The sequence below is a fragment of the Halichoerus grypus genome, chromosome 5, assembly GCF_964656455.1.
Source record: "Halichoerus grypus chromosome 5, mHalGry1.hap1.1, whole genome shotgun sequence".
Lineage (NCBI taxonomy): Eukaryota > Metazoa > Chordata > Mammalia > Carnivora > Phocidae > Halichoerus > Halichoerus grypus.
Window position 1 is genome coordinate 155,579,567 of NC_135716.1, and position 22,818 is coordinate 155,602,384.

At 48.3% G+C, this 22,818-nt stretch overlaps 1 protein-coding gene across 12 annotated transcripts in view; it reads left to right on the plus strand.

Moving 5' to 3' along the window:
• HIVEP3 (HIVEP zinc finger 3) overlaps positions 1–22,818 on the plus strand; it is a 448,346-nt gene that overhangs the window by 142,519 nt on the left and 283,009 nt on the right. For 9 of the 12 annotated variants that reach the window (XM_078073303.1, XM_078073297.1, XM_078073298.1 and 6 more), the window contains 2 exons: positions 12,307–12,542; positions 12,968–13,489. The exons of the other annotated variants lie outside the window; for them this stretch is intronic. The gene's annotated coding sequence lies outside the window, so the exon portion shown is untranslated. The remainder of the gene's footprint in view (positions 1–12,306; positions 12,543–12,967; positions 13,490–22,818) is intronic. 12 annotated transcript variants of the gene reach the window in all.

The window sequence follows — 22,818 nt, forward strand, 5'->3', positions numbered from 1 at the left end:
CAGCCGAAGCAGGTCTGACCTTCCAGCTTAACTTACAAGGAGGTGGTGGCTGGTAGCTGCAGATGCTGGGTGACACGGGGACGGATGATTCTGTGTCTGGGAATGTGTGTGCCAAGCGGAGGAGGAACGCCTCTGAGATGAAGCTTCTCTTTGACTCATCTTTGTCTTCCAGGAACTGGAGGAGGTGTGCATCTCACACTGCTCACGTCCATTCCACCTTAAGCATTTGCCTTTTAAAAAAAAATTTTTTTTTTGCACTCATTGTTTCCTTCCCTCCCACTGTCATTCAGAGTAACTGCAGCTGCGAGCCTGCACTTGGGGTTACCTCTCTGAAAGGGAACTGCTTATCTGCCGTCTTTATCTGTAGAGTGAGAACACTTGTGTCTACGTCAGCAAAGCTGGGGAATCATGAGACCCCTTGTCTCTAAGGATCTCTATCTGATTCCCTCGGCTGACTCTGAAAATCCAAGACTCCTGACTTGCCTTCAATGCTCCTTTCACAACTAGCTGCCTGTCTTTGTTGAAATCTGTGGTTCTCTGTCCCGGTGCATCTGTGGGTCGCCTCTTGGACTCCCAGCGTTTCTAAAGAGGTAGGAGGCAGGCTCGGAGGGAAAGGAAATGTGGAGAGTCGAGCAGTAATGTGATGGAGAAAATGCATGCCAGGCTGTTGGCAGGGGTTGGGGGGGTGGTGGAGGAGGAGGAGCTGATGGGAGGGGATGGGGGACGAGGGAGGGGAAGGGGAAAGAAATGACTCAGTACTTATGCGCTGAGCTGTGAGCATGTGCTTCAGTGGGAGAATCACTAAGTCCTACCGTGCTTCAGCAGAAACGAGGATTAGAAGTCTGGGCTTCTCAGTGTCCCTCTTCCTGTTCTCTGTAGCTGATCTCAACCTGGGGTCTGATAAACGGGTAGGGGAGAATCAAGAGCAGAAGAGGCGGTAGGGGTGCGCAGAACGCGTACTAACTGGCTGTTTGGACAGACAGCTGTTTCAGTGTCGCTGGCTAGAACCTCAGCTGCGTTTTCATTCCCTTTAGTGGAATTACAAAGCCTCATTTTTGGCCTCCTGTTTCCAATGGATGCCTGCCTTTTGGTTGTTTGGGCCTTTTCAAGTTCTCGCAGAACTGCCTTTACTGCCCCAATCTGAACGTGTCACTTCTTACTTCCTCAGCTGCAACCTGTTTCTTTATCGTTGACAATGCGACCTCCACCTCCCAGCCACCAAGCTGTGGATTGCTGGATTCATCCTTAAGCCCTCTTACCGAATCCTTCCCCAAGCCCCTTAGATGTTTGCTTCGAGGTATCTTTCGGATGTCTTTCTTTCCCTCCCATGGCCAACACCGTGGTCCTGCCCTGGCCACTGGCAGCTGGGCCATTGTAAAAGCTGCCCAGTGTTCTTGTCCACCCCTAGCCTACACGGTGTCACCCACAGAAAGCTCAAGTCTTTAAGATTCTCCTTTAATTATGTTAATCTGCTGTTCACACGTCTCCAACTGCTCCCTACCGCTTATTGGATAAAGCCCAGGCTTCTCTGTGTGGGATACAGACCTCTCTGAAATCTGGCCTCCTTCCTCCCTATCGCATTCCCTTCGTCTCTGCCTCCCTTACACAAACCCCCCTCCGGGGCCAAGAGCCTCCCAGGCTGCTGTCACGGTCTCCCTTCTCCCCCAGATGCCAGCTCTCTTCTTATCCACCTGCCCAACCTTCCCCTCCCCCCCCCCCCAGCGTGGAACACAGCCCCTTTCCCCATCAGGCCGCTGGCCTTCCCCTGACCATGCCGGCTGCCCTCTGGGGCCTCTGGTGGCACTCCCTGCAGGGACCCCTTTTTGACTGCCAACGTGCCCTACTGCTGCTGCTACTGGGCATCTCGGCTCCTCGGCCGAATCACAAGCCCTCAGCGTAGAGCCCCGAGGTTTGGCATTTATCCGCCCTGGCTCTTGGCCCAGTGCAGCACGCTCATGGGCCTGCACAAATGCTTTTGGAGGGATTGAGGTGTGCTGCTCAAGCAAGGCACAGAGTGACTTTGTACGCTCAGCTACAGCCTGATCCCCAGACGGAGGATGGAGTTTTGTTGGGGGTCATTAGCTAACCAGCCTATGACCGAGGGCGGCATGCGGAGCTCCAGGCTCCACACAGCACCGAGCTCTCCCCACACCCACTACCCATCTGAGGGGCGTGCTAAGGGGCTGGCAGTTCAGACGCCCTCCCCTCTTAGTTTGGAGTTTCACTCATGTTGCCAAGAACCAGGGTCCTGGCTTTGCCTCAGTCTGATTCCGCCTCCCTCCTGGAGGATGTCCTTCTTTTTGCTTGATTCTGGCTGCCAGTTTTACTGTTCTGCTGCTTCAGGTCTGTGTGCTGAAGGTGTGCCCACAGGGAAATCTGCCAGGTTCTCACCCCACATGTGACTTCTTCATCAGAGTAGTAATTTAAGCGATGGGAGCGTTGGGTTTCCACCTGCCGTTGTGCCTGTGGGGCCAAGCCCAGCAAGAAACTTCAACTGTGACAGCCAAAATGGGGGAGGCTTGGGGGGGGGGAATCCTCTTAGGGAAAATGTAGAAGGTCCTCTGAAAACACTGGAAAATTCTGGCTAAAGGATTCAGATACATTCAGACCCACTTCTAATTCAAGAACAGCTCTGTAAGAGCGGACAACTAGGAAATCTGTGTCCGGGTGTCTGCTTACTATGAACACAGTGGCATTCTCCAAGGCCTCATAGGCTTTTGGCCAGCCCAGGAGAAAACTGCAGTGTAAACACTTATGGGGGAGTGGAATAAGGAGGGTGTTCCATGACCAATGATTGTACCAAAGCCAAATGCAAAGCAAGGAAGAAAGTTCTACAGATATGGTTGAGGTCAACAAGTTGCTGGCCACACCTTGGAAGTCTTTGTGCTACATTGGTCTTGAGTGTGAAGGTGTTTGTTGTAACAGGATTTGCTCTGTGCCCTCCCCCCCACCAAAGGTTTTTCATCTTATCAAGGGGGAGACTTAAGGAATTCTCTACTCTCATCTGCTAGCATCATCTACTAGAGAATAGCCGTGTCAGTTTGATTTCTCTTTCTGTTGTAAATCAGGCGTCTTCATGCAGAGGCTCATGAGGGATGTTGAGATATCAATTTCATCTTGGGAAAACATGGAGGCCACTGATACTGGTGGGTCCCCAGTGTCAAGCTGTTGATTTGCAGGCCTTCTTATGTTTTCTTCTTCTTTTTTTTAAGATTTATTTATTTATTTGTCAGAGAGAGAGAGAGAGCACAAGCAGGGCGAGCGGCAGCAATTGGGAGAAGCAGGCTCCCCATTGAGCAAGGAGCCTGATGCAGGACTTGATCCCAGGACCCTGGGATCATGACCTGAGCTGAAGGCAGACACTTAACCGACTGAGCCACCCAGGCACCCCTAAATAATCCCAGTGTTTGAAAGGACCTCAGAGCTCATGTAGTTCAACTTTCCACAAGGTAAAGAGATGCCCAGTTTCATAATGTGTGACTATCTAGCCCTGTTTGACCCCTCTCAGCAGTGGGGGTTTCACTTTGAGCTGTCTATTCTGCTGCCTCTAATTACTAAAATGGACTTCCTTTTTTAAACATGAACGGGCAGTTCACAAGAGAGGCAATACAAATGAAAAACTATTCAATATCTCTGGTAATTAAAGAAAGGCAAATTAAAACAATGAGATGTTCTTTCCCCTAACAGATTGGCGAAGATTTTCTCAAAGGTTCCTACTCAGTGGAGACAAAGATTTGAGGAAATGGGCCACCACTTGTTATGTGTTAAAAGCCTTAAAATCCATATATCCTTCGATTTGGCAATGCCGTTTCTAGTGTTTTCTCTTAAGGAAATGATCCTGTTTGTGTAGTGGGGGTTTAGCTGTAAGGATACTCTTCATGGTGATGCTTCTAATAAAACCTGAGGAGTAGCCAAGTGTCTAACAACTGGGGCTTGATTAAGTCAGTAGTGCCACATCCTAAACATTTCTTAGACATTTTGTATTCATTAGCTCACTTAACCCTCACAATACTATACAAAATAGGCCTGTTATCTTGGCAGTTTTACAGATCAAATAACTGAGCCATGAAGAAGGCAGGTAACTCCAGCAAGATGATCTAGATGGCTAATAGTGGAGGCAGGATGTCCACCTGGGTGGTCAGTCTCTCCAGAGCCCACACATTCTTGACCCATACGCTCCACTGCCTTTTGTAACAGACATGTGAAGTAGAAAATATGTATTAGGTGGAATGTGGAATAATATCCCTTATCTGTTTAAAATATCAAACTTCCTGAATATATATGACATGACTTTTATAGTTGGAAAAATTTTGCTTAAAAAATCTATTTTTTTATAGTTAGCCAAACTCTGATTTTCTGTTGCCTTTACCCATTTTAAAACTCATTCATTTACTAAATTTTCATTGAGCTCCTCCAATAAGCCAGGCATGGTGACAGCTATTTTAGATCTGCAGGGTCGAAAACTGGCCAGGCCTAGCTGGTATAGAACTTCTGTGCTGGGGGTAGGGCGGGGGGAGACCAGTGAGAAACAAGTTAACAGACGTCAAGGGCTGCCATTTATTGAAGCCAACTCTGTGCATGTGGCATTAATCCTCAAAGTCACCCAGTCAGTAGGCAGTGGGGGTAGGATTCATCTCTGGCAGGGACTCCCTAGCCTAAGCTTCTTATTTCTCCAGCTTCTCCTACTAACTCATTATAGTCCAACCACATAGGCCTTTCTTGCCTCAGGACCTTTGCATTTGACGTCCTGTCTGTCCAAAACACTCACTCTCCCATTAGATCTTTGCATGGTGGCCTCCTCATCATGTGGCTCACAGAGGCCTTCGCTGAGTTCCCAGTCTAGGGTGGCTTGTCCCGTCGCATCCATGGTCATTCTTCATCACTTTTATCACATCACCTTGTTTTATTTTCTTGGTGGCCATTATTACTATCTGACATTACCTGACTTTGTTTCACCCGCTGAATTATAAGCTCCATGGGAAACATATTCCTTGTCCTTTTGTTCACTCCGCTATCCCCAATACCTAACACAGTTCCCAGCCCATAATGGGTGCTATTGCAGTTGGGGGAAATGAATCAATGAAGGTATGATGAGCACATTGCCTAGAACAGTGGTCTCCAAAGTGAGACATGCATGTTGGGAGGCCGTGGAAAGTGAGATGATCCCCTGGAGGGCCAAAAGAAAATAAGGCAGACAGATGGACACATAGATACACAGATGGGCATACATGCCTATATCATCCTTTCTATTTTTATGAGTAACAGAGTATGAATACACTTTATAGATAAATATACCCATATGCAGGTATACTCAAATGTTTGCTGCTAGGGCACCTTACCAAAAAACCTTGGGGATCATTGGCCTAGAAGGAGAGACATGAGGAAACAAGGCATTCCAATGTGGTGTCACAAATGCTCTCGACAGAGTGAGCACAGAATGCCATCAAAGCATATAGAGGGTCATCTAACCTGCTTTGGGGGGTTGAATAATTGTGAAAACTTGTATTTGTTTCTTATTGTTTTGTTAATATTAGTAATTATTGTTTTTAAAATCATCCAAAAATACACAGGCTTTTATTTTTAGACCATTAAAGCAACGTAAGTGACCATAACCCTTATGGTAATTTTCCTAATAAACGGTGAAAGAGAGAGCACTTCAGATTTTACAGTTGACTAGTTAGAGAGGTTAATTTCTGAAGAGTTCAAATATGGCTCTTATGACCTGTGGTTAAATATCCAACTTGTCCTTGCTTTCTGGGCTGCAAAATTAATCTGAGAAATAGAAAAATAAACATATCTTTAACTTTGGTCTTCTAGCTAGAGAAGCCATGGGGCAGAGCGGTGGAGGAACTTGGGCTCTGGAGTCTGGTGAATTTGGGTTTGAATCTCACTCTCCTCTTTCTTTCTGCCCGACTTTGAGCAAACCCCTTTTCTTGGATCCCTCACCTACAAAATGGGCAAACGAATACCTGCCTTAGGGCCATCATGCTGGAAAGATGAAACAGAACAAGGAGCATGAAAGGCCCAGCTCTCGGCGCCTGGTGGGTCTTGCTGAACATCAGTCCCTCCCGAGGTCCTCTGTTTAGAGAGACAACCCCATGTGGTTAGAAAGCACGTAAGCAGACATCCTTCAGAATACCATCAAGAACATGCTTTTTCTTTTTTGTACTTGATTAAATGGAGTCATGCTCGAACAGATTCTTCTTTAAGTCATTTACATCGATTTCCCATAGACCATAGCCATCCTTCCTGAGGTTGTATTGACCCTTGACATTTTGCTGGCGAAACTATCAGGCTATAACTCTCCTTTCCTTTCTGGGCTTGAGCTCGAATGACGCTGTAGCTGGATTTCTGTACTCCGATTACCTCTTGTCTTGGGAGCACCGAGGGTTGCAGCTGGGTTGAAACAGAGTAAACAGAGAAGCCGGGACCTGGGCCCGGGAACCTCTGGCTTCCCGGGAGTGAGGCCTCTTGTGGAGCTGGGGAGGAGGGGTGGGTGGCCTGTCTGTGGGAGAGGAATTGGAAGGGGAAGGCGGAACGCAGCAGACTCCTTGGCATGCACTGCAGAAGGATTCCCTGAAGGGCTGCGCAGAAAAGAAATGTGCCGTGTACTTGGCAGGCCAGAAACCAGAAAGCTTTTTGAGGATTTGGGAGCAGAAAAGCAGACCCCCTAGGTGGTTATTTATAGAGCCGGCAGCAGTAATGATCAGTTAGGAAAAATAAATTATAACTCAGTTGAACCTGAAATAACTTTTCTTTTGCAACCCCAGGCATTCCACACAGGCTGCTTGCACACACTCCCGCCTCACAGTGTTCCTGGAGGCTGAGGGCCCACGCCAGGCTTGCTTGTGTCCTCCCTGAAGCTTCAGAGCCCTCCACAAGGCAGCAGGGTTGGGGAGAGAGAGAGAGAGAGTTAGTTTCTGGCTAGAAACAAAGATTTCGGGCTGGATGACTCCTTTCTTTCTCCCCTGCACCCCCACATGGCAAAACCATTCCTTCTTTCCTCCCTCAACACGTCTGTAACATGCAGCAGAAGGTGGGCCTTGTTGGGAATGTGGAATCCGAGGCACGCAGAGCCTCCACTTTCACACGCTGTGTTCACGTGAGTGTATGCACATCGGCTTGTTTTCAGCGTCTGTGTTTTGGCTGCAGCAGAAACTTCTGAGAAGCTGGTTGCCGACTCCGAGTTCACAAGGCCCCCGGTGTTTCATCCCCCCCTCTGCCCGCAAGCAAGACCACCGTGCTGTTCACATTGACAGCTTGGCAGTGGGGTCACTGTGAGTTGCCCGACCCACCACTTGGCATCTTGACGCATGGGCATCCATCCTGGTTTCCCCTCTCCCACCCATCTGTTCCTTCTTTTCTCTTCATTCATTCGTTCGTTCAGTTGCTTTTCAACCAGCAAGCGTTTGCTGAGTATCGACGAGGCAGAAATAAACCTAGAGACTACAAACTGGTGGCACTTGAGCCAGTCTGGCTTGCAGATGCATTTTATTTGGCTCACGGCATGGTGTCTTAAATTTGAATTTGCTGCTGACACATAAAGATGGGGTGATTTCACATGAGAATGCTGATACCAGGCTTCTCCCTCCAGAATCTGAAGTCCTGGCAATGTTGGCTCGCATTTCCATGCGGTAGTATTTTCCATAAGGGCAGCTGCCTCCTTTAGGTAAGGCCGGCCCCTCTGATTCAGATCCTGAGACTCTCAAGTGTCTGGTTGCCACCAAGACAACCACCTTCGAGGTCCCATACACAAGCTGTTTCACCTACTGCGTGACCTGCGTGGCCCCATGTGCATTTGAATCTGTGACCCCTGGTGCAGACCCTAATCTGAGGGATGTCATGGTCCAGTGGAAGAGATGGACAGATGATTTTAGTCCCTGAAGAGTGCCATGAGAGCAGTGTACTTCGGGAACATGGGGAGGAAGAGATTGATATTGACGAAAAGAGTCAGGTCTTCATGGAGAAGGTGAGTTTGGAACCAGGTGTTGGAAAGGCAGTGAGAACATGCCACGATGAAGCTGTGAAGGGCACCCCGGATGAAGAGCTCAGTCTTATAGAAGCTCAGAGCGGGGAACGAGCAGGGAAGTCCAGTGCGATGGGGTGAGCGAACACGAGCAGAGGTGGGAGTGAGGCTGTTCTCTCTTCGGTGGGATGCCATGTGGTCAGCTCTGCCCCACCCCAAGACAGAGACCCTGGGGCCCTTCACACCCACTTCCAGCTAGCAGGTGGCCATCCTCCAGTGTCTGTGCCAGATAGCAGGGTGGGCCTGTGAGCGAGTCCCAGACCTGTCTGCCAAGATGTCCCTTGAATAGCAGAGTCCTGCTGTCCCTCCCCACCCTAGCCCAGAACCCAGGGAGAGGAGGAGGACAGAAGGAAAAGGAGAGGATAAAGCAGGTCTGTCTCTACCCTCAGAGGGCGGTGGGTGGCCCTGAGCACCAGCCTAGTGAGTGGACAGGCTGAATAAGTCTCCATGGTCCCCCTCCCTCTCTAGCATCTTTCTTTCTGCATCCCTTGAAAGCCAGCAATCCTCAACACATGAATTCCCCTGGTCCTCTCCCTGGCGCGCTCACACTTTCGTTATCATTTATAGGCTGGTATCTCCCCAGCTGGCATCATCAACCAACTCAGAGCTGAGGGGTGGTGGGCGGGGGTGGGGAACTTGTAGCTTCTGGACAATCCACAGTCTTGGAGAGGCCTAGGTACCTCAGACACTCCCAGCTTCCATCCCTTTCATACCTGGAGCTCCCTTTCCTGCCCTTTCTCCACGTTGGACTCCTTCCATTCATTAAGCCCTTTGATACTTGATGACGTGCCCCTGAAGCTTATCAGATTCAAGCAACTACCAGCACCCATCACCTCATACCATTGCCAGAATGAAAGAACTTGCCCGTGATCCAGACACCCTGATCAGTGCATCATTTAGGAGCCCGAAGAGAGCTTTGCTACCGAAGACCTAATGCAGCCCCTCGCCTTTGTCCCCACGGGCCCCAGACTGTGTGTTTCTTTTTCTGGCAGTGAACAGAGCGGTCCATGGCGGTTGTGATGAGTTCTGTGCCCTCAGAGCGGATGGTGCTCAAGGGCAGGGGCTGGTTGCCGTGCTTGTCTTCCCCCAAATGCAGCGTTCCGCTGCCTAAACACTGTGCCCAGCTGTGTGTGGTTAGTAGCCAGTTACACGACTGAATTGAACTCTCGGTAGAAGGGATGAGAAGTGACCCTTTGCGTGCAGACCTGTCATTAAGGTTATCACTTAATGAAGAGTGGAGACGGTGTCCAGTGGAGCACGGAGTGACTGGGCCAGAGGAGGGACGTCTGTAACGTCATCTGTTTTCAATGTCAAGGCAGCTTTTGGCCAAGAGCCTCTTTGTCTGGAGCATTAAAATGTGGTGAATGGGAAACTGGTTAATGCAGGGTTGGTCAGGAGACCCATGGGGGAAAGGAAGGACTATAGCCCCACCCCCACCCCCTGTTGGGACATTAGGAAGCCAGAGCCTGGTGATAAGACAGAACCTTGGCTTCTCTAAAGTCCCCATCTCTGGGACTCTGGGTTATCCAGAGAATTTTGGACAGAAGTTGAGGGATTTTGGCCAGTTTTCTACCACTTGCCCTGGTTCAGTTCCACTGACAGTTTTCTCCATGCTCTTCTGTGGCTTCCCACAGTGGTCTTCTCCTGGCTTCCTTCTGCCTGCACCATCTGTGGCTGCCACTCTGGCTGTGACGCTGCGGGTGGCTCTGAGTGGCCAGTGTCAGTGCCCCAGGGCTGCTGTCACCGGCCTGGGGGCTCCCACGCAGCAGCCTGGGAGCTGGGCGGAGTAGGGAGAACTAAGAGAGGTGGCAGAGCAGGACTGGGTGGAGATGCACATCCTGAGACATTTCACAGATCTGGATCTCCCCAGAGATGACATGGTCTTAATATTAATAATTCAATAGCAAGTTATAGTCTTTTACTGTTTAGAGAGTTTCCATAGTGCTAACTTCCTTGATCCACACAAGTACACTATGCCTAGAGTATTTCATCATCCCCATTTTACAGATGAGGAAACTGAGGCTCAGAGAGATTTAAATGACTTGTCTAGGGTTTGAAACCAAATCTCTTGACTCTAAAACATCTCATCATTCCACTATAGGATTTGCCTCCCGCATCCTATAACCAGGTAGACCTGACCCACCAGCACCCTCTCTGTGTGAAAGGGCACAGAGCTGGGGAGAGATTCAGCACCATCCCCAATCCCTGGAACTTCCTGTCTGCTCCCTCCTGTCATTGAAAACACCAGCCTAAGGGTTCATTTTCTCTTTCCACATCGTGTTAAAGCACAAGGAATCCAACTCCTATTGTTGAAAGGGTGAGAAATTGGAAGGAAAGTCTCGAATTCCAACTTTGGGAACCATGTTGGAAGAAGATGCTCTGTTTCATTCTTTGGTACATTCATTTATTCATCCACCAGATGTGTGTAGAGAGTCTGCTACATGCCGGGCACTGTTCTAGATGCTCGAGTTACAGTGGTGAACAAGACAGGCTAAGTCCTGTCCTCTTGGAGCTCACGTCCTGATGCCGGGTGGTTATAAGCAGGTGAACGATGAACAAAATGTTTCAGGTGGCGCTAGGGGCTATACAGAAAATGCAGAAGGGTGATGGGATAGAAAGTAACTGGCATATGCAGGGAGTGAGATCTTCTTGGGTTGGTGCTCACAAGAGACTCTTGAGGAGGAAGCACACAAGCTAAGGTGTGGGTAACAGAAGGAGCTGACATGAGAAAACCGGGGGCAGCAGCTTTCCAGGAAGAGGGACCAGGAAGGGCAAAGGTCCAAGTGGAAACTCAGAAGGAGATTTTAAGGAAATAATATTCACGATGGCGTTGATGACATGGACTGTCCTCACTGTGGTTCAGCAACATTGGGCCTGGTGGGAGGACTTATCCTGGGAACCTACACACGTGTAATGGGATTTCTGCGAGAAAACCAATTCCGAGTTCTAGGCAGTGGATTCACAGCTGAACTTGAAAAATCAGAAACTACTTCCATCACGGGCTTACTAAGAACTGACCATGGCATAGAATGAGGGCTTTGGCGTGAAGGACAGACAGGAAGAAAGAGCCTACATTCGCCGATTGCAGAAACTCTTGAACATTGTGACTCTTGTAATGGCAAAAGTCAGGAGGTTTTCTAAGATTCCATAGTCATGATTTTAAATAGTGCTGTTGGGGTTTCTAGTCTGGGTTCTGCTATTGATTATCTGTGTTTCACTGTTTCTTGGAACAAGTCACCTAACCTCCCTAAACTTGGTACTATTGCATTACGTGAGCAGGTTAGAGCAAATGGATTCTAGGGAGCTTCTTATTCTCTTTCTGTTAATGCCTTCAAATGCCTGCATTCATCAACAGTGAGTTTTCTTTGTGTTGTAGCCTTTTCTGTGCCTCTGCTTTGGGTGAGGTTTGAGTGCTAAGTGAAAGTGAGTCATTTGGAATGGTAGCGGCTCCTTAACATGATAGGTGTTACTAAGAACCTCTCTTGGCGTAGACCAGTTGTTCCCTAAGAATAGTTTCCAGACCAGCACCAGCAGTAGCACCTGGGAACTTGTTAGAAATTCAAATTCTCAGCCTCTCCCCCAGAAACCTTGGGGATGTCACCAAAAAAATCCATGTTTCAACAAAGCCTCCAGGTGGCTTTTTGCGCACTGAAGTTTGAGAACCACTGGTGTAGAGAATGTGCTTTAAGATTTGGGGACTATCAGTGATGGGTTCTTGTATTTCAGTCATTCTTGTGGTCACAAGAAATGGTTATATTTGTAAGATGTTTATCCACCGTGGCTCAATGAGCCGTCTCGTGGCTGTAGAGCAGAAGGAGAGCTCCTGGCCCATGCTGGGATCAGGCCCCAGCTCATCAAGTCCCCGTCCACGACCCCAGGGGAGCAGCTTGGAGGAGAGCATTAGCAAGGGGGCACGCTCATTCTAGAGGAAACCTTGAGGGAGGGCACCCCTGGATGTGCTTCTGCAGAGGCTGGTTTGAGTAGAGCAGGGTGTTGATTATGGTTAGTGTTCACATTTTTTAAAAGTGTGGAACTGTTCTGACTTTATACATGTTTGGCAGGTAGATCTGCTTGCATCTGTGTTGTGAAAGATCAATGGTGTCGAAAGGTCTTGGGTCCCAAATAAAAAGTAATCTGGTGGCCGTGCTGTACAGTGAATTTAGACTCCTGATCCAGTTTGGTCTCTTGCCTAAATGTCCACTTATAAATCTAGAATGAGGTGACCAGATGGTCCAAATCACCCAGGACTGTCCCGTGTTTCCCCTTCCTGTCCCTCTCAGTCTGGTGTCTCGGATTTGGTCCTGCGTTGCCCACTCCTGCTGGATCTTGTCCAGTCGAGGGACAAAAACGTCCTGGCACCTTCCTGAAGAATGGGAAGAAAGGAGATTCTGGAAGCACAGACTGAACCGCCGTGCCAGAGGCTGAGGAAGCGGACGCCTGAAGGGAGTGCTCCCACACCCACAGGAGCCCTGAGGACAGCTGGTGCTGGAGGCATGCAGGCCCAAGAAGGGGAGAAGTAAGTCCGTTTCTCTGGTAGGGCTTAGAGGAGGGTTAGTACTAGGTAGGGGTCGGGAGGTGGGGCTGGGATGGCCCCTCCTGGGCCAGAAGGCAAAGGCTGGGAGGCAGATGGGCCACGCAGGAGGTGACAAGGGCACGGCGAGGAACATGAGTGCTTCAGCCCAAGCTGGCCTGGCCTCTCTGCTCACGCCTTCTGCCCCCTTTCCGAATTCTTTCATCTCTGTGCATCCCGGCTCCTTCCTGTCATTCTCTCGGCCCCGCCTCCCTTGTTAACCCCTTGCGCTGCTTCTCCCTCCAAGCTCCTGCTGTGTCCCGCCCACTGTCTGTTCCCCCGCTGCTTGCCTCGTTTCTGTCCATTATTGACATGATGACGACCGGAGAATGATAGGGTCCAATCGTGATAAGTGCTCTCCCTGTTCACAGATGCCAGCAGTGACCTCAAGCCACCCACAGCCGTTCCCGAGCAGTCCGCCCAGGACCACCGAATGGAGGACACACAGCGGATCTCGCTCACTTGGCGACTGAAGAAGCTGGAACAAAGGCCACAGAGGCTGAAGAAGCAGAGGGGTCCGGAAGCTTTCAGAATAACCCTGAGAAAATCGTCTACTGATTTACAACCAGTTTTGCCGACAGAAGTTGTGAGAAGAGGCCCCCACCGGCTCCCATCGTACCTGGACACCATTCCTCATGGACTTTGAAGAGCTCACCTCTGCCTTCCCAAGCAGGTTGCTCCCGTTTCGGCTCCGGGAGCTCTGGTTAACCTTCTCGATGAGAAAATGTTAACTTTTTTTCTGAGTCCTGGATTAAATGGTCCTACCTGAAACTGGGTCATTTGAGGCTAGAAGCACCTCGAAACATTGCTGTTTCTCAGAAGTTGCCAAGTTCATGGCACACTTGTTTCCTATGTGACCAGGGGTCCACTTCTGACAGATGCTACCTGGCCTGGTCAGTATGTCTCCTGGTAGGCTCCTTGGTGCTTTTCTTCCCCTCCCCGCCCCCAACGCCCTGCCCCAGGTGAGACTCACAGAGTGGGGGACCCTGCCTGTCCTGGTGAGGACCATGTCTGTGGTGGCGATACTGTGGCCGATGTGTGAGAGAAAGTCTGGTCTGGTGGAACCAAAGCCTTTGTAAGTTCGGGGGTCATAGGAACATGGCTCCATCCCTGGTAGCTTTCAAGGAGGCCCGGCCGCCCCTCAGCCACCATTCCCCTGGCTCCACCCTAACCCTTCCTCTCACCTATTCCAGGATAGTGTTCTTTTCTTGATTCAGTTAAAAGTAACGTGGGTTGTTTCTTTCATTATTAAAGCAGCACATCCTTATTATAAAAACATCAGACATAGAGATAAAAAAAAAGAAAAAACCAGCCCCAAATCCTACTTACCCCAAAGACAACCATTGAGATTCTGTGGAAGAGCCTTTCATATATATGATGCTATATATACCCACCTGCACGCACTTGTATAGATATATATACACACACGTATAATTATATATATAAATGTAACTGCAGTGTCACATGCCACATATGTTCTTTGATCACACGCATTGTCGTTTAATGCCTTATCATGAGCATTAGCTTTCTATATCAACAAGCTTTTTTTTTAATGATTAAGTAATGCCTTTAATTACAGAAGAGACAACCGAGACCAGAAATATAAAGCAATTTTCAAAAAATGAGGGCGCTAAGTCATTTAGTATAAGGGAACACAGCCAAATGGATACAACTCAAAGAATACACATCCCCATTTTTTTTTTGCCATGAGTTGCATGAGTCTATAGCAATTGTAATGTAAGAGTACTCAATTATGGAGATAGACCATCATTTATTTACCTAATTTCGTGTGGCTTGATGTTTAGGTTGTTTCCAATTTTTCTCTGTTTTAGGCAGCATTAATAATAATGAACATGGTTCTAGTTAATCTTCATACAATTATTTCCTTAAGGTAAATCCCCAGAAGGAGATCAAAGGACAATTAGTGAAGGTTGCAAAGACCTTGGAGTTTGGAGCCTGCATTAATTGCTTGGCACCCAAGTGCATTAGAGCCTGGGCCATAGGGAAGGCTGCATGTGTCCTTTCTTTGATGACTTTATATATCCACACTTGGGTAGCTCTGGTCTCCTTTCCCTTGCCCAGAACAGAGCATACCCATGAATGACAGCTGAGTTAAGCAGATGGCGAATGAGGGAGTGGTGTCTCTCTGGGTTTGGTATTGGGGTATATCTCGTGGTTCCTCATTGGATGCTGAGAAATAGTCATTCATTCATTACCCATTTATGGAGCAGTCACTGTTGCAAGGTGCCAAGCTGGAGGCTGAGAAGGCAAGGGTGAATTAAACAGGGGCTCCATCCTTGGGAAGATCCACAGCCTAGAGAAGGCCAATGACTAATAACACACTTACGCTATAGCATAGCAAGAGGAAAGATGTAAGTTTGCTTGTACACCTCAGGGCAGAAAATTTGGAACAATCCAAAAGTCTCAAAGGAAACACAGGAAACCACACGTAATCCACTGGTCATTCATGACAGTTGTCATTTTTGAGTGTGTCCTTTAGGCAGTGACACGTGCTTGTGGTCATCCTCACTGGATAGCACCTCCTTGAAGGCATTGTCTGTGTGCTTCCAGAGACCCTGGCACCAGCTTATCCAACGTATTCTGAAATCTGTTAAGTCTGAAATCCAAATGGGGAGTACAAAATTAAAGGTAAAGGGATTCATGACTTAAACAAAGTCTCAATGTTTTATGTATGTAGGGAAACTTGCATTAATTCATGTCCTTCTGCTTGATGAAAACGTTTTCAAATATTTCATTATGAAAATAACAATCTCATTTAAGAAAATATGGGAACTAGAGAAAAGGAGAACTGTGCTCCTATTTCAGCATCCTACCCCAGGGCTGGTAGCATTTCAGACTTTTACCCAGAAAAATTTGTATTAAGATGGTGTTGAGGACAAGAGCAGAGGCATATGGGAGTTTTGTGAGTTTTTTCCCAATTTTTATTTTTAATTAAACATGTTTAATGGTTGATTATATTCACTTTGTTCAAAATTTAAATAGTACAAAAGCATAGAGACTGAAAGTTTTTTATGGCTCAGCCATCTAGTTCCCTGGAGATACGCAGTGGCATCAGTTTCTTGTGAATCCTTCTAGAGTTTTTCATGCATATAAAACAAGGTATGTATATAAAATATGAGTTTTTAATGGAGGGCTTGGCAGTATTATTACTGAATGTTCTAGATTTAGCCTAAACTATCCTTGATGTTAGTGGCAGGCCTGGGGTATGGGTGGAGAAGAAGAGAGAAAAGGGCAAAAGGGTGTGTGTGTGTGTGTGTGTGTGTGTGTGTGTGTATTTGCGTGTGCATGTGTGAAGGGGAGTAGGTGGTTGTTGCTAAGGGAGATAGTGCAGGGGGAGGATGAGAAACAAAGGGGAAGAACAACCATCCATTCATTCATTTATCCAACCAGTATTTATTAAGCAGCTATTATGTGCCAGGATACTATTCTAGACCCTGGAGAATCAGGAGTGAACCAAATAAAAATTCCTTGTCCTCATGGATATTGTTTGAAAATGGAAGGTAGTAGACCATAAACATAATAACTAAGTAAATTATTGTTTGTTAGAATGTGGTAAGTACTATGAAAAAAATAAGTAGGATGTAGGAGATAGGGAGTTTCAGGAAATAATTTTAAGGTGAGTGGTCAGGGTAGGCTTCATTGAGAAGGGGACATATGAGTGAAGACTTGAAGGAAGGAAGAGAGTGAGCCCTGTGGATATTTGGGGAAGGAGCATCCACAGAGGGAGAGAAGGCAGTGCAAAGGCCCTGTGGTAGAAGTGTGAGGCCTGGAGGCTGTCAGTAGCCACCCCTCTGCCCCCACCCCTGCCGAGTCTATTCTTGGTAACCTCTTCACTAAGGCTGGCTTTCCTCAGGTCCTGAAGAAGCCAGGGTCAGGTTGGTGTGTTCTATCTAGACAGCTGAGATTATTCTACACTAACATTAGTTTTTCCTTTCTCTGAATTTTGATCTGAATGTTTTATTTTATTCCTTCCAAGGATAATTCTGTCATTTGGATGTTAATTTAGTCCAACTAAGGAAAAGTTGGGGGTGGGGAGAAGTAGTATTGTTGTAATAGAAACAGCAAGATTGAGGCGCTCAGGGGTCCTCAACCTAAAACCAGTCCTGCCCCTTATTTTCCAGCCTTTTGTACTGGGCACATTATTCATTTTTGCTGGTCCTCGGTTTCCTCATGTAGAAGTTGAAGGGGGTGTACTTAGACGCTTTAGGGCTGTGCTCGGACTGTGTCAGCCGCTAAGATAAGAAGTGGTGTCGGGTGATGTCTAGTAATACTGTGAGGGAAGCAGGGGAGATTCTGCCCGCAGACGACTCCATGTGCATGCTAATACGTGCTGCCACCCGATTTTCCCTCTTGGATTAGCCGAGCTCAGCTTCGCCCTTGCAATAGAATATTCCATCTGAGGAAGTCCCCAATCCCTGATGATAACAGAAGAGACACGGCCACACTGCTAGTTGCATTCCTCTCCCTGTTTCCTTTAAGCCCTGGAAGGGTTGGTTTCCTCCATACCCTGGAGCCACACTGACTCTCAGCCTGTGTGGAAAGGGCCGTGGTGGGATCTGGGGCTCCTTCTTTTGTTCTCTTTTGGCTTCGGAGCTTCCCTCCCCTCTTTGCTATCATTAGTGTGTGTGCCTGGAGTCTTTCATCTGCCCTGGTGAGTTAGGCAGTGGGGAGGAGAGGGAGTGTTGCTCCATGTGGAGCAAAATCATTGTGAATTTAAAAATTCGGAATGCGCGTAAGAGGTTGTGGGGGCAGAGCTGGAGCCTTTAGTGAGTTCATGTAGGAGGAAAATGCTAAACACGATAAAAGGCTTTTCTCTTTTACTCTTAAAGTGTGAGTCACCTTGGTTGTAGCTACTTGCTTGCCCATTTCTCTGTTGCCCCTGGTTTTCCTTCAATTGCCCGTCTTCTGCGTCCTTAGCTGCTGTTCAACGGGGTGGGGAGAGACTGAAGAGTGGCTTCTTCCCTTACTGGAGTTCTGTTGCTTTGTTTTTCTGATGGGGGCATTGTGTGCCCTCAGCACGGTGGGAAAAATATCCATACTCGTGCACCTGCAGCTGAAAATGGATTCTGAGAGGCTTAATTTGCTGAAATCGACTTCTGAGTTATGTGATTTTCCCAATCCCTTTATAAATACATACTGTATACAAAAATCCCTCTATTACTTTTTACATTTCATGTGATGCCCTTTGTCTCCATCAACTGTTGTGGAGAGAAATTTTATTTGGAATATTCATAACAAGTCTATCGCTAATTATCACTTTAACAATGTGTTATGGAGTGTATCCATGCAGTCATCTGGAAAGGCACATATGCCATGAAATTTGGGATTTGCTGTGTACTGTGTGTGCCCACTCTTAGTGTTTCATCAGATCTTTGCTCTGGGAGGAGGTAGAGGTGCTTTGTAAGGGAGGATGGAGGACTGACCTTGTAGCTGAACGCACGCATCCTTCAGTCCTGTCCTCGTAGCAACAATTTCCGGGTTCAACTGCTTTGGAGTGTAAGAAAACCCTTCATGTGAAACAAAACCAGTCCGCACAGCGAAGCCCCGTTCTGGAAAGCTACAGAGATGGGATCTGAGGTCACCCCCAGCCTGCGCCAGGTGGACAGATTCCAGACGGAGATCTAATCACAGGCAAAGAAGAGGCCGCTGGCCTTAGTGCCTTCCTGATGCTGGCAAGAGGAGTGGGGCTCAAGTTGCCATGGGCTTGGCAGACCTGAGAAGCAAATGCAAAGGATCTTCAGCATCTCCCAAGGGGACAAGAAAGAATGCCCAGCCCATTTCTTTCTTCCCGCTCTCTTTTCTCCTGGGAAGGAGAATGAACTCGTGCTGAGTTCCCTCTTCAGGATGCTCAGTGGGTCTGAGCCTGGGGAGTGCGGGATGACATCATCATGGGGACACACGGAACTCTTCCACTGGGGGCTTCCGGATGGAAGTGGGCGGGGCCCTAGAGGCTGCCAGCCAATGAGGTGGAGAGGAATGGAGCAGAGCTCCTGGTCCAACAGCTCAGTTCTGGTGCAGTAATAAATCACGTGGCCTGTAGGAGGGGCTAGCAATGGCTCAGCAGGGAAGGACCTGCCAACCGTGGTTCCACGTGACTTTGTGCATCTCTGTGGGTCCTGCTTTTAACATTGGTGGGGGATTCGGGCTCATTCTTTTCTGGGTATCCTTGGAGTGTTCTGAGGGAGGTACTTCGGGCGGCTGCAGAGTTGGATCTGTTATAATGAGCTTTTTATAAGGAGTTTTTAATTGCATCTGGAGCCTGGTTTGCTAGATGTCCCTCTAGAAATGATAACAGTAATTATTGAGTACTTACTATATGCTAGGCGCCTAATTCATCAACAAGTTACATTAACAAGGAACACTAACGGGGAGTTTATGATGCACCAAACTCTCAAGCACTTTAGAGACTCACCTCACAGGTCGAGGAGGAAGCTCCCACTGGAGTCATCATTTACATGGGAAGAAACTGAGGCTCAGAGCGTTAGCTGAGCTGTTCTAAGTGGCCCTGCTGGGAGGCTGCATGAGGGAAGGCAGCAGTTTTAGGCTTGTCTTTCCACAGCAGTGTTCTTCTTTCCCATTGTAAAGCAGCAGGAGAAACAGTACCCCGAGGAACAGCCCGGAGAAAGTGGGGTAAATGTCAAAAAGATAGGGTGTTTCCTGGCTCTGTGTGGTCGGAGGATGATGCTGGCTCCGGACTGGATTTATCAGTGCTAAGCAGCGTTTGGCTCTGGGGGCTTTGCTCCTGTTTAGGATGCATTGTAAAAACTCGGTGCTGGCTGCTTCCTTGAAGAGCTGATTTAATAAACCTTGGCTTTCTGACTGGTTTGTTTTCTTTGTTTTTGTTTGAGGTTGCGGCGGGATCGTGGAGTTGAGTGGGAATGTATTGGAGAGGGATCATTCTGGGTGTATTTAAAAAGCAAGCCACCACAAACAGATTCTGACACAGCCCTCTGACCAGGTGGCTGTGGGCAGGTGCTCTGTGTGGAGCAGGATGGGCGGAAGAGGTGGTAGGGTTTGTAGGTGGAAATGCCGACTCGCTTTGTTGTGGTCCAGCCTGGGCCCAGCCAGGTCACAATCATTAACTGCACCAGCACCACGCTAATAGGTGGGTGATTCAGCTCCTTCCTGCATTTTATTACCCGACAGAGACTATAATAGCCCTTTGATTTAGCTAGTTAATAAAGTAAGCTATCAGGCTCCGCTGTTTAACTACTGACTGGATCGCCTGGGGCTTGTTGCTTTCTGGGAAGCTTCTGATATTGTTTTAGAATTGAAAAGAGAGAAAGTGTGATTTGCAGGCTCTCTGCAGGCCTCCCACTCCTTCCTGGGCAGTCTCCCCAGCCCAGGGTGCAAGCACCCCTCCCATGTCATTACCTCATCCGGTGACTGGCTGGCTGGTGCGGCCAGGGATCTGATTGGCTCCTGGCTGTCATGCCTAGAGGTTACTATCTGAGCTGCCTAGGAGGGAGGGAGGGAGGGAGTTGTATGAGAATGTGGGGGTCTCCGGGTAGGACCCTATATTTGTCTCCTAGGACTGCTGTAACAAATTGCCATGAACGGGGTGGCTTAAAATGACAAATTTATTCTGCCCCAGTTCTGGAGGCCAAAAGCCCAAGGTCAAGGTGTCATTCGGGCCATGCTCTCACCAAAGGCACTAAGGAAGAACCCATCCTTGCCCTTCCTAGCTTCTGGTGGTTGCTGGCAATGCCTAGTGTCCTTGACACGTAGATATGTCACTCCAATCTCTGCCTCTGTCATTATATGGCATTTTCCTTATGTGAGTCTTCGTGTCTTCTTGTCTTGTAAGGACACCAGTCATGTTGTATTTGGGACCCACCCTAATCCAGGATGATCTCATCTTAACTAATTACATGTGCAATGACCCTATTTCCAAGTAAGGTCATTGTCTGAGGTCTGGATGGACACGAACTTGGCAGGGGTCACGATTCACCCTAGTCCAGGCCCTTTAGGAACAAGTGAAGAAGATATGGGGAGCATGGTGAACTGATTCTCAGAAGGAGGTGTGGAGAGGGCTGGGCTCAGGTGTTCCAGACAGTTCTAGGTGGCACAGCCTAGTTGAACTTCCTGTGATGCTGGAAATGTCCTGTAGTTATGCTGCTTAAAATGTGGCTACAGTAGCCGCTTGAAATATGTCTGGTAACTGTGGAACTAGATTTTAAATTGGATTTCACTTAAATTAATTTAGTCACATGTGACAAGTGGCTACCATATTGGCCAATGCAGCTCTAGACCCTCTGGAGACTGAATTAAGAGAAGGAAGGTGTGAGTGTTTTCCAAGTTTGGGCCCATTCATTTGCATCCTGGTGGTTACCAGGTGTTTACAAAGCCGAGCGAGGTCGACTATTGCTCTTTTTCCCTCCTTGACCAGGAGAAGGATGTCACATGAAACCCTCTGCTGTAACTGAGCGTCACAGAATAAGCCAAGCTGCAACTCACTTGGGGTCCTCGTGCCCCCAGATGGTGCCCATTAGTTAGGGCCGAGTCAGCACCCTCACTCATGGGTATCCGCACAAACAGAGCGTTCCCACTGCCCACGGCGGGGGTGCCGGTGCTCACGCTCTGGGCTCTGTGATTCTTTAGTGCCATCCCCTAGAATGCTCCTATGGGCAAGTTAGGAAGGAGGTGCCAGCCAGGTGCCCACAGGTGGCCCTACCTTTTTCTCCAAGGTCAGGGAAGGCTTCCTGGAGGAGGCATTGGTTAAACTGAGACCTATTTCTGCTGTAGAGAGCCCCGTGAGTCAGCGGTGCTTGGACTCGGGATCACAGGCCTGTGGAGCCAGAGGAATCTCAGCGGTTATCAGCACAGTGGTCTCAAAAATTCTTAAACCACCAGAGCCTCATCAGAGGAAAAGCCATTTGGACTCTAACAGGGGGCTGCTTTGGATTGGTGGGTGAGGGGAGAAGGCCAGAGACCTTGTAGGGCTCTACCTTGTCTTCCCTGTGGACCCTGAAGCCCAGAGTGAGGAAACCAAAGGTCAAGGCTGGCTCTTCCCTGACAGACCAAGAAGTCGAGGTCCAGAAAGGTAGAGAACTTTGACAAGGGCACACAGAAAGTTGTGTGATGAATGTTGTTGATTGGCGGATTTCTGATGGTCCGTTCCTGAGCCCTCCCCAAATCCTTGACACCTTTTTTGACAGATGATAACTTAGATCAATTATCAGCTGTTATGAGCAAACTGGGATTTCTATTCTAGGATCAGATGCCCTTTCTGACTTTAATCCCATTAGGAAATGGTGTTTTGTTTCATTGCTATTTTTATTTTGCAGACTGGCTGAGGTTTGTAGGTGGTCCTAAGTTATGCAGCAAATACCCACTGCATGCCAGGTACCAGGCAAAGTCACCTCACTGTGTCACTTAATCTCCTCGGCTTGGTTGGGTATTACTGACCCGTGGTATAGACGAGAAAACCGAGGCTCAGAGAACTGGAGACAGGATTCCAAGCCCATGCTCTTTGCATAGGGAGATGCTGCCATCTTAGGAAGTGGGGGATAAATGTAAATACCCTGCATGAATTAGAAGGTCCTAAAACCATCAGAGTGTCACTTCCGGGCAAAGATCAGACAATGTGACTCCGCAGGAAAGGGGAGGCCAGAACTGAGGCTGAGCACAAGCAGATGGGAGGGAACCAAGCATCCAACAGCCATGCTGTGGGTCTGAAAGTGTGGAAAGAAAGCAAGGAGCAAGCTGACAGAATTTGGAAAGGGAGAAGAGCTAACGTTGGTCAGTGTTAAGGAGGGCAGGGGTGGCCAATCAAGGGCAATGTGAGGGATCCTTGTGCTGATGGAAGTGCTCTGTATCCTTCCTGTATCGATGCCAAAGTCTGCGTTTGATACTGTGACATTATAATATAGTTTCATAGGATGTTATCACTGGGGGAAACCGAGTGAAAGGCACATGGGATCTCTCTATATGATGATCTCAACACGTTTAATTTATGTATATATATATATATAAACCCTGGTCGGGGGGAAAGAAGAAAGGAGGAGTTTGGGGTCATTTGAGTCAAAGTTGCAGAATTTGATTCCTTTCACACCCTGAAAGCAGTGCTGGAACATTCTTCTGCAGCCCAGGTGTACCATGTGTCTGCACCAGGGGCGTTTAGGCAGAGGCAACAAGGCCACACCTCCCTGGGAAGCACTCTGGGGGAAGGCAGTACAAGAGACAGAGAGGGACAGAGGCC